Consider the following 10,798-nt stretch of genomic DNA (forward strand, 5'->3'; position numbering starts at 1 on the left):
CCCAGTCACATGGAGTGCTAGTGTGTTCTCTTTTTTAATGTTCCTTTGAAATGTATACACCTTACTCTTGTTCATTCCAATGCTGATTTCTCTTCTCCCCTCCCCCAACTCTCTGGCTTCAATTCGGACATTACATTGTGATATTTATTCTAAGCATCAACTTTGTGTAAACAGGCCAAAATAAAGCAACTAGACACAATGTTGAGCAATGGGAGGAGCCAGAGGGCAGGAAAGTGGGGAGGAGATAGAGGACAGGAAATGAGTGGGAGGAGAAAAGGTGAGAGGAGAGCTAAGGGAGGAGAGAGCTAGGGGAGAGATTTTGAAACTATGTGGAGATGGAATGGACCTAAGTTATCACTAAAAGCAAGTATAATGTGGGAAATCTAAATGTTAAGAAACTATGAAGGCATGGAGGTTTAGGATGGAGTAAATATTGCCCAGCACTGTGTTCTAGGTTAACTAAAGAAATCCCCGTGTCTGTGTGGTGATTTTCTTGCACAGCTGTTTAAGATTAATAGCCAGCCTGACTAAAAGATAATTAATAGTACATTTTAACAGCAACTTGCAACAAATGATGCCCAAGTAATCTAAGTATCCACACCCTTTAAATCACACTTTATCATAACTTGGTGGGGGTAATAAGCTCCCAGTGATAAAACCCAAACTTAAAACCTAAAAACTCCCAGGTCAATTACTGTCTCTTTAAGAGATACTCTTAAACCAGCCAAGGAGCAAAGAATAGCCTCCTGTGGGCAGACCTGAGACTTCCATAACAAAACCGACTGCTGCAGCAGTTTAACTGAGGGGTAAACATGCATGGCTTCCTTACAATGTGGCTGGCTCAGCTCAGCTCAGCTCAGCAGCCATGGTGGGAAGGAGAGGAATTGGAGGCAGAAAAACCTCTAGACTGAGTTTGGCCTAAACTGTATCTTAAATTTTAAAAAATGCCATGGCAGAGGGTGTTTTAATCCCTTTTGGCTTCATTTTGGCTGTCATAGTCATGGATCTAGTTGCAATATGTTTAATTGTGATGGTTCTTCTCCATGCCTTCTCCAAGAAAGTTCAAGGAGAAAAATGGGGGAAAAAAAAACAGGGATTGGAATACTAAGTTACACACAAGAGAAAGGGCACTCTTCCTAATAATTAGATTAATAACAGCTAAAATTCAAAGCTCTCTGGCTACAAGATGCTTGTCAGCTCTTTCTAGTTAGGGTCCTCCAATTCACCAAAACATCAACTAAAATAACCGACTGAGCTTTGTTTGTTACAGCGTAAACTGGAACAACTGAACCTAAACTTAAAATTTTCTTGTCTCTTTGTTTGATTTTTATTTAAGGGCTTTGAGTTACAATGATAATGATTTGAACAAGCTAGTGAAGGCACATGCCTGTCTACCCAACACAAAATAAAAAGAAACAGGCAAGTCTCTAAGTTCAGGATCAAGCTAATTTACATAATAAAAGCCAAGATGGCAACTTCTGCTGTTTGGCCACTTGCAGAGATACTCTAAGTTTAAAAAATGACAAAATTTTCCTTAAGGTTACCATGTAAATTCTTTTTTCTTAATAATAGATGTTATGTCCTTACTGATCTAAAGGTTGGATTCACATATATTTTAGGTTTATGTAAAGAGACATAATGTCACACTGCTCTGGAAACTGCCTTATCCTTTTAAACATGAGACATTTTCACAGGGGAAAAATGCTGGCCATGCCTATGTAAAAAAGATACAAGAGGCTTAAAGATGGCAAAGTACATGCCAACCTGGTTTGGTCAAAACACTCAAAAATTATATTCATATGTTCAAAAAACAAAACTGTCCATCCTATATCAAAAAGATGGCAAGCCAAAGAATAGCCCAAACCATTGTAAAAACCCAGGTACACGATGCTTACGATATACTTAAGTGCTAAGGGTAAGAGAGTTTATATGCTTAATCCTGAGAGTTTATATAAAGTTTGGCTGTAAAGGCATAACTGTCCACTATGCATGAAAAAGGGGCAAGCCAAAAAATAGCCATAATCAATGTAAAGCCCAGGTAGAAGATGACTAGGGTATGCTTAAATGCTAAAGGTAAGAGGGAGTTTATATAAAGTTTGGCTATAAAGGCATAACTACCGATTCTATATAAAAAGGGGATAGGGCACATAGCTACAACATCTATAAAAAATCTAGGGCTAAACTTCTAAACAGGTACAAGACACTTACGGTATGCTTATATTCTAAATTAAAAAGGAGTTTATATAAATTTTACTTAAAACATGCGTTTTCTTTTTTTAAATAATAATAATAGTGATAATATTATTAATAATAAATTCTTTTTTTTTCTTTTTTTTAATTTTTCATCAATTACACTTTATTCATTCTGCATCCCCCCATAAGCCCCTCCCTCCTCCCCTCCCAATCCCAACCTCCCTCCTCCCTCTGCTTGCATGCCACTCCCCAAGTCCACTAATAGGGGAGGTTCTCCTCTCCTTTCTGATCTTAGTCTGTCAGTTCACATCAAAAGTGGCTGCATTGTCCTCTACTATGGCCTGGTAAGGCTGCTCCCCCCCAGAACAAGAAACCCAGAATTTCTAAAACAATCCTCTACAATAAAAGATCTTCTGGAGGTATCTCCATCCCTGATCTTAAGTTGTACTATAGAGCAACAGTTTTAAAAACTGCATGGTACTGGCATAGAAACAGAATGGTGGATCAATGGAACCGAACAGAGGACCCAGAAATAAATCCACACACTTATGGACACCTGATCTTTGACAAAGACGCCAAAACCATACAATGGAAAAAAGATAGCATCTTCAACAAATGGTGCTGGTCTAACTGGATGTCTACATGTAGAAAAATGAAAATAGATCCATACTTGTCACCCTGCACAAAACTGAAGTCCAAGTGGATCAAAGACCTCAACATAAAACCAGACACATTAAATCGGCTTGAAAAAAAGTGGGAAATACCCTAGAACTCATTGGTACAGGGGAAAACTTCCTGAACAGAACACCAACAGCACAGGCTCTAAGAGCAACAGTCAATAAATGGGACCTCATGAAACTGAAAAGCTTCTCTAAAGCAAAGGACACCGTCCTCAAAACAAAGGGACCACCTACAGATTGGGAAAGAATCTTCACCAATCCTTTATCTGACAGAGGACTCATATCCGGTATATATAAAGAACTAAAGAAGCTGAAAAGCAGCAAACCAAGTAATCCACTTAAAAAATGGGGAACAGAGCTAAACAGAGAATTCTCTGTCGAGGAATACCGAATGGCAGAGAAGCACTTAAAGAAATGCTCAACCTCACTAGCCATTAGGGAAATGCAAATCAAAGCAACCCTGAGATTCCACCTTACACCCATGAGAATGGCCAAGATCAAAAACTCAAGTGACAACACATGCTGGAGAGGTTGTGGAGAAAGGGGAACCCTTCTCCACTGCTGGTGGGAATGTAAACTTGTACAACCACTCTGGAAATCAATCTGGCGCTTTCTCAGACAACTAGGAATAGCACTTCCTCAAGATCCAGCCATACCACTACTGGGCATATATCCAAAAGAGGCTCAAGTACACAAAAAGGACATTTGCTCAACCATGTTTGTAGCAGCTTTATTTGTAATAGCCAGAAGCTGGAAACAACCCAGATGCCCCTCAACTGAAGAATGGATACAGAAATTGTTGTACATCTACACAATGGAATATTACTCAGCAATGAAAAATAAGGAAATCATGAAATTTGCAGGTAAATGGTGGGATCTGGAAAGGATCATCCTGAGTGAGTTGTCCCAGAAGCAAAAAGACACACATGGTATATACTCACTCATATAGACATACAACATAGGACAAACCCACTAAAACCTGTGCATCTAAAGAAACTAAGCAAGAGAGAGAACCCTAACTAAAATGTCCAATCCCCATCCGGAAAGGCAAAGAGGATGGACATCAGAAGAAGAAGAAAACAGGAAACAACCTAGGAACCTACCACAGAGGGCCTCTGAAAGCCTCTGCCCTTCAGACTATCAAAGCAGATGCTGAGCCTGATGGGCAACTGTTGGGCAGAGTGAATGGAATTTTAGGTAAGAACTGGGAAATAGTAAGAGCTGGAGAGGACAGGGTCTCCACAAGGAGAGCAACAGAACAAGAAAATTTGAACACAGGGAACTTCCCAGAGACTCATACTCCAACCAAGGACTATTCATGGAGATAACCCAGAACCCCTGCACAGATGTAGCCCACGGCAGTTCAGAGTCCAATTGGGTTACATAGTAATGTGAAGAGGGACTGCCTCTGACATAATCTGATTGGCCTGCTCTTTGATCACCTCCCTCTGGGGGGGGGGGAGCAGCCTTACCAGGCCATAGTAGAGGACAATACAGCCACTTTGATGTGAACTGACAGACTAAGATCAGAAAGGAGAGGAGAACCTCCCCTATTAGTGGACTTGGGGAGTGGCATGCAAGCAGAGGGAGGAGGGAGGTTGGGATTGGGAGGGGAGGAGGGAGGGGCTTATGGGGGGATGCAGAATGACTAAAGTGTAATTGATGAAAAATTTTTAAAAAATCAAAAGGAAAAAAAAATTAAACTGTGAATCAATTTTGTCAATGCCAATTAAAAGAATGGCATAATAAATTTTGAGGATATTATAGCCAAGGCTTTATTGGCCATGTACTGCTGAAGTTCTCATTAGAGACATTTGTTATTTCTCAGTCAGTTTTAGAGTTGTTCCCATGTAAAGGGATTATCAATTTATATTACCTGTTCTCTTTGGTCTTCTTGTTTTCTCTCTTCTTGTGTGTGGCTATGTCTTCAGGTGGTCTTCCTCTGTGATATCTGATTTTTATTAGTTTTGAAGGAACCCATAATTTCTCTTCTCCTGTATGAATATATGCAAAACCTCTTCCCCAGTGTGTAACCCATTCCCTACTGTCCATTGTGAAGTGAGAGTATCTTTGAAATATATAGGCTGAAATAATTCAGCAGTTTTTTTTATATAACCCAGTGTCTTTGTGCAGCTCTTGTTTGTTGTTACATTTAAGAAATTTAAGGTCAATAAAGCATTATGTAATCTATCTCTGGGGGGGTTAATAACCCTCTTTGTTTTGTAAGCATGTCCCTTAAAGTACGATTTGATTTTTCAATGACTGCTTGTGAGGTATACCTGTTACATGTTTTATCTTATAATATGTAAAAAATCTTTCCATTTTATTAGAGACATGTGCTGTAGCATTATCAGTCTTAATTTGTGTAGGAATAATCATAGCTTCCATCACTTCTAATAAATGCATAATAACTGAATCAGCCTTCTCATAACTTATGGCTTTTGCTCATTGGAACCCTGAATGTGTGTCTATAGTATGGTGCACATATTTCAGTTTACCAAACTCTATAAAATAAAACAAAACGTGATTTGCCAAGTTTCATTTCTTTGGTTATCATTAGGGTTACTTCCTGCAGGTAGTGGAGTTTAGTTATATAAAGAAAGAACAAGTGGGACATTTTCACACAATTTCTTTGGCTTTTGTCAAGTGACAGAAAACTCTCTTTTTAAACCTTTGTGGTTAACATGGTGTTTTTTAAATGAAATTCTGAGGCCTCTAACATGCTTCCTGTCAATAGTTGATCAATTTCATCATTTCCTTGTGCTAGAGGGTCTAGTGGACCCATATCCTATCTGATCTATGTTATATACAATGGATTATTTCTATTTCTGATTACTTGTTGTAATTGAAGAAACAGTGAAGTTAAGTCTAAATTATCCTGAATTACATCAGAAGTTTCTATGTAGAACAACTCTTTCTGCATATTGAGGGTCAGTGACTATATTAAGAGATTCTTGAAAATTTGATAACACCAAAAGAATTGCATATAATTCTGATTTTTGAACTGAATCATAAGGACTCTCCACTACTTTACTCAGGTTTTCTGACTTACAACCTGCCTTTTTTGATTTATTGGCATCCATATAAAATGTGGGAGTTCCAAAATTTGGAGTTCCTTTTATTATGCAAGGGAGAATCCAATTGTTTCTTTTTATAAACTGAAGTGACTTTATTTTTGGGTATCTGTTGCTGATTTCTCCCAAAAACTCACAACAAGCTCTTTGCCAATATCGGTTCTCTACCCATAATGATGCAATCTCAGCACCACAATTTAAAGGGCACCACAATTTCAGCTGGTTCTGTTCCAGCCAAGTGATGAAGTCTCATTTTTTCCTTTTAGGACCAATTCAAGAGCTTTTCTATATAGGTTTTTAATTTTTTATTTGTTTGTGTGCCAAAAATATCCATTCTAAGACACAGTCCACCTTCTGCATAAGAATTCCTGTGCCAAAGAGGATGGACATCAGAAGAAGAAGAAAACAGGAAACAACCTAGGAACCTGCCAGAGGGCCTCTGAAAGCCTCTGCTGTGCAGACTGTCAAAGTAGATGCTGAGCCTGATGGCCAACTGTCGGGCAGAGTGAATGGAATTTTATGTAAGAAGTGGGAAATAGTAAGAGCTGGAAAGGACAGGAACTCCACAAGGAGAGCAACAGAACAAAAATTTTGAACACAGGGAACTTCCCAGAGACTCATACTCCAACCAAGGACTATTCATGGAGATAACCTAGAACCCTGACAATGCAGCCACTTCTGATGAGAACTGATAGACTAAGATCAGAAAGAAGGAGAGGAGGACCTCCCCTATCAGTGGACTTGGGGAGGGGCATGCATGCATAAAGGGGGGGACTAGGGGGGGAAGAGGGAGGGGCTTATGGGGGGATACAAAATGAATAAAGTGTAATTAATAAAAGTTAAATAAAAAATTAAAAAAACATTCCTGTGGGAGAATGAGTGGAAAGGAAGATAACCAAAATACAGGCCCTCTTTGGATCAATATGGTCTATATATGCATCTTGTAATTTCCTTTATGCCTGAGCCAATTCATTTTCATCTTCAGTTGATAACGTTCTTGGACTTTTAAAGTCCTTATCATCCTGTAAGTTTTGAAATAAGTTATTTAGCTCTTGAGTAGCTAAACCAAATGTAGGTTATAGCCAGTTAATATCTCACAGCAATTTTTGAAAATCATTGAGAGTTTTAACTGGGTTCTTCTAATTTATACTTTTTGTGGTCGAGTTTTCTATAGAACCATTTTGTATCCTAGGTAATTAATAGAATCTCCTTTTTGTACCTTTTCAGGTGCAATCTCTAAACCCCAACAAGGCAAAGTTCTATTTATTTCATCAAAAATATTTTCTAATGTTTTTCTACTTGAATCAGCCAATAAGATATCATCCATATAGTGGTAAATTATGGATTGAGGAAACTGCTTATGGATTATCTCAAACAGCTGTTGTACAAAATATTGGCACAAAGTAGGACTGTTCAACATCCCCTATGCTAAGACTCTTGAGTGATATCTCTTTATTGGACAGCTTCTATTCAAAGTGGGTCCTGAGAAAGCAAACCTTTCCCTATCATGTTCATGCAAAGGAATTATGAAAAAGCAATCCTTTAACTCAATCACTATAATAGGTCATTCTTTAGGTAACAAGGAAGGCAATGGGATTCCGGATTGTAATGACCCCATTGGCTGAATAATTTTGTTAATTGCTCTTAGATCTGTTGACATCCTCCATTTGTCAGATTTCTTTTTGATGACAAATACCGGAGAATTCCAAGGGTTGTTGGACTCCTCTATATGCTGAGCCTCCAGTTGTTCCAGGACTAGCTGTTCTAGTGCCAGTAATTTTTCTTTACTCATAGACCATTGTTCAATCCAAATAGGTTGGTCAGCCAACCACCTTAGTGGTAAGGCTGTGTGAATTTTATTAGCAGTGGCTTTCCAACAGGCAGTTGAAAAGATGGCCTCTGCTGTATTTTGTTTATGGACAGCCTGGACAGTCCGAAACTGTTTTGATGACATTTTAAAATAATTTTAGCTTCTTTATCAGGAGTATTGCCTGTTTTTTGGCTTGTCTCAGAACTTGGGGGATGTTAATCTGGATCTTCCGTTGTTATAACAGATCTCTTCTCCATAAGTTTATGGTTATCTCACACATGGTCTTAGTTTTCTTATTTGACCTTCTGGTCCTGTACATTTAAGCCATCTAACACTTTGTTTCACTTTAGATAAAGTTCCAACTCCTTGGAATTGAATATTCACCTCAGGTCTAGCACTTCCACAGGGTGCCATTCAGCCTCATGGTAATCCTGTGGGTGATCATCTTCTGCTGGTCTCTGTTGTACACTGACTAAATAAGCTAACTTTTGTTTTCTAACCACCTTTGTTTGTCTTTCTTTATTATTATCTTTTGCATCTGCCTGAGTATTTTCTTTACTTAGTATTCTAAACTCTTCTTTAAGGTCGGTACCCATATTTCACACATATCTCTCTGTTGTTTGTTTTGTTCAATAATCTCTTGAATATCTTGTTTTATGCCTTGCTCTTAACTTTTAAATTTTCTTTATATTGTTCTAGTTGTTCTTTGTGTTTTCCAGTATCTTTTCTAAAACCTCTGCCCTCTTTTTCTGTTGATTATAATGTTCTGTATGTAAGTTTTTATATCTCTTGTTTTATGTCCTGTTTCCAACCTTCATTTTTTTCTTGATATTGTTCTACTTGTTCTTTGTATTGTTCCAGTATCTTTTCTGAAGCCTTTGCATTTGAGAAGACATAAAAGGCTAAATCAATTATTAAAGTTAAATTGAGAAATATGAATGTAACCATAGTCATAATTTCTAAATTTTCCTTTATTTCTGTCTTAAAACCGTAGAAGAGATTATCACCCAAGTTCAAAGAAGTCTGTTTTAATATTTCTCTCATCCTGTTAGACTGTAGTGGCAACCAGTTTTGTTCAGTCTCAGTTCTGCCCACAGTAGGCTGTCTTTTGCTCTGAGGCATGTTTAAGAGTCTCTTTTAAAGAGCCAGTAATTTATCTGGGAGTTTTTAGGTTTAAAGTTTGGGTTGTATCGCTGAGAGCTTATTCCTCTCCCCCACCAAATTAAATTAAAGGAGGATTTAAAGGGTGTGGATAGTTAGATTAGTTGAGTGTCATTTGTTGTAGATATTAATATTTACTATTGATAAATCTTTTGGTTAAGCAGTGGTTATTCCTAAACAGCTGTATAACCAAATCACCACACAGAGACTAGGATTTAATTAATTAACCTAGAGCACAATGTTGGCCAACAGTTACTCCATCCTAAACCTCCAAGCCTGCAGAGTTTCCTACCATTCAGATTCACCCATCATACTTGCTTTTTGTGATATTTTAGTTCCAGTTAATTTCTGCATGTGGTGCCAAGACCTCTCCTGCAGATTCTCCCCCTCTCCTCTTCTGCCTCCTACCTCTTCCTTCCACTCTGGACCAGGATGTCTCACCCTATCATCTCCATTGCTCACTATTGGGGCTGGTTGTTTTAATTGACAATATAAACAACAAATGGTGGCATGTTTATGCAAACTTGAGACAGGTGATGCTTAGAAAAAGCATCACAATAGAATACCTGGATTGAAACCAGACAGTGGAGGAGAGAAATCAGAATTTGAATGAACAAGGGTAAATTGTATATATTCCAAAAAAAGAACATTATACCAATATAATCCCTTGTATCATATTAGAACAACATGGTCTAAAGCTAGACTTCAATAGTAACAAAAAAATAATAAAAAGCCTGCATATGCATGGAAACTGAACTCTACTCAATGACAGCTGGATTATGAAAGAAATAAACTAATTAGACTTTCTAGAATTTAACAAAAATGAAGGCACAACTTACCCAAACTAATGAGACACAATGAAAGTAATTCTAAGAGGAAAGTTTATAGAAGTAAGTGCCTTCATAAAGAAATCTGAGGCATCTCAAATCAACATAACAACACATGTGAAAGACTTTGTCAAAAGGAAGCAGACATACACAAGAGAAGTATAAATAATCAAACTTAGGGCAGAAAACATAAATTAGAAAAAAAAATTCAAAGAATAAACAAAAGGAAGAGCAGGTTCTTGGAGAAAATTACAAAGATTGACAAATCTTTAGCCTAACTAACTAAAACACAGGGAGACACTATACAAATCAGCAAGATCAGAAAATAAAATGGAGTATAATTACAGACACTGAAGAAATTCAAAGAATCATTAGGTTTTACCTTAAAAGTCTATATGCCACAAAATTTGAAAATCTAAATGAAACAGAATATTTTCTTGCTAAATTCCACTTATCAAAGTTGAATCTGGATCAGGTAACTAAATTCATAGACCTATATGCCCTAATGAAATAGAAGCAGTCATCAAAACTCTCCCTGCCAAACAAAGCCCAGAGCCTGATGGTTTCAGCAGAGATCTTCAAAGAAGAGGTAACGCCAATACTCTTCAAACTATATCACAAAACAAAAAAAGAAGGAACATTACCAAACTCATTCTATGAAGCTACATTCACCTTGATAGCTAAACCTCACAAAAGCTAACTAAAAGGCAGGGATACACTAAGAAAGATAATTTCAGACCATTCTTTCTTATAAATAATGAAACAAAAATACTCAATAAAATACTCACAAAATGAATCCAAGAAAACATCAAAGATCTCATCTACCATGACCAAGTAGGCTTCATTCTAGGAATGCAGGGGAGGTACAATAAACAGAAATCCATCAGTGTAATTCACCCATAAACAAACTGAAAAATAAAAACCACATGATCATCTCAATAGATGCTGAAAAGCATTTAATAAAATCCAAGCTCAATTAATGTTTAAAGTCTTAGAGATATCAGAGATAAAAGGCACATGCTTAAACACATAATATACAACAAGCTTATAGCA

The sequence above is a fragment of the Meriones unguiculatus genome, assembly GCF_030254825.1.
Source record: "Meriones unguiculatus strain TT.TT164.6M chromosome 13 unlocalized genomic scaffold, Bangor_MerUng_6.1 Chr13_unordered_Scaffold_73, whole genome shotgun sequence".
Taxonomy (NCBI): domain Eukaryota; kingdom Metazoa; phylum Chordata; class Mammalia; order Rodentia; family Muridae; genus Meriones; species Meriones unguiculatus.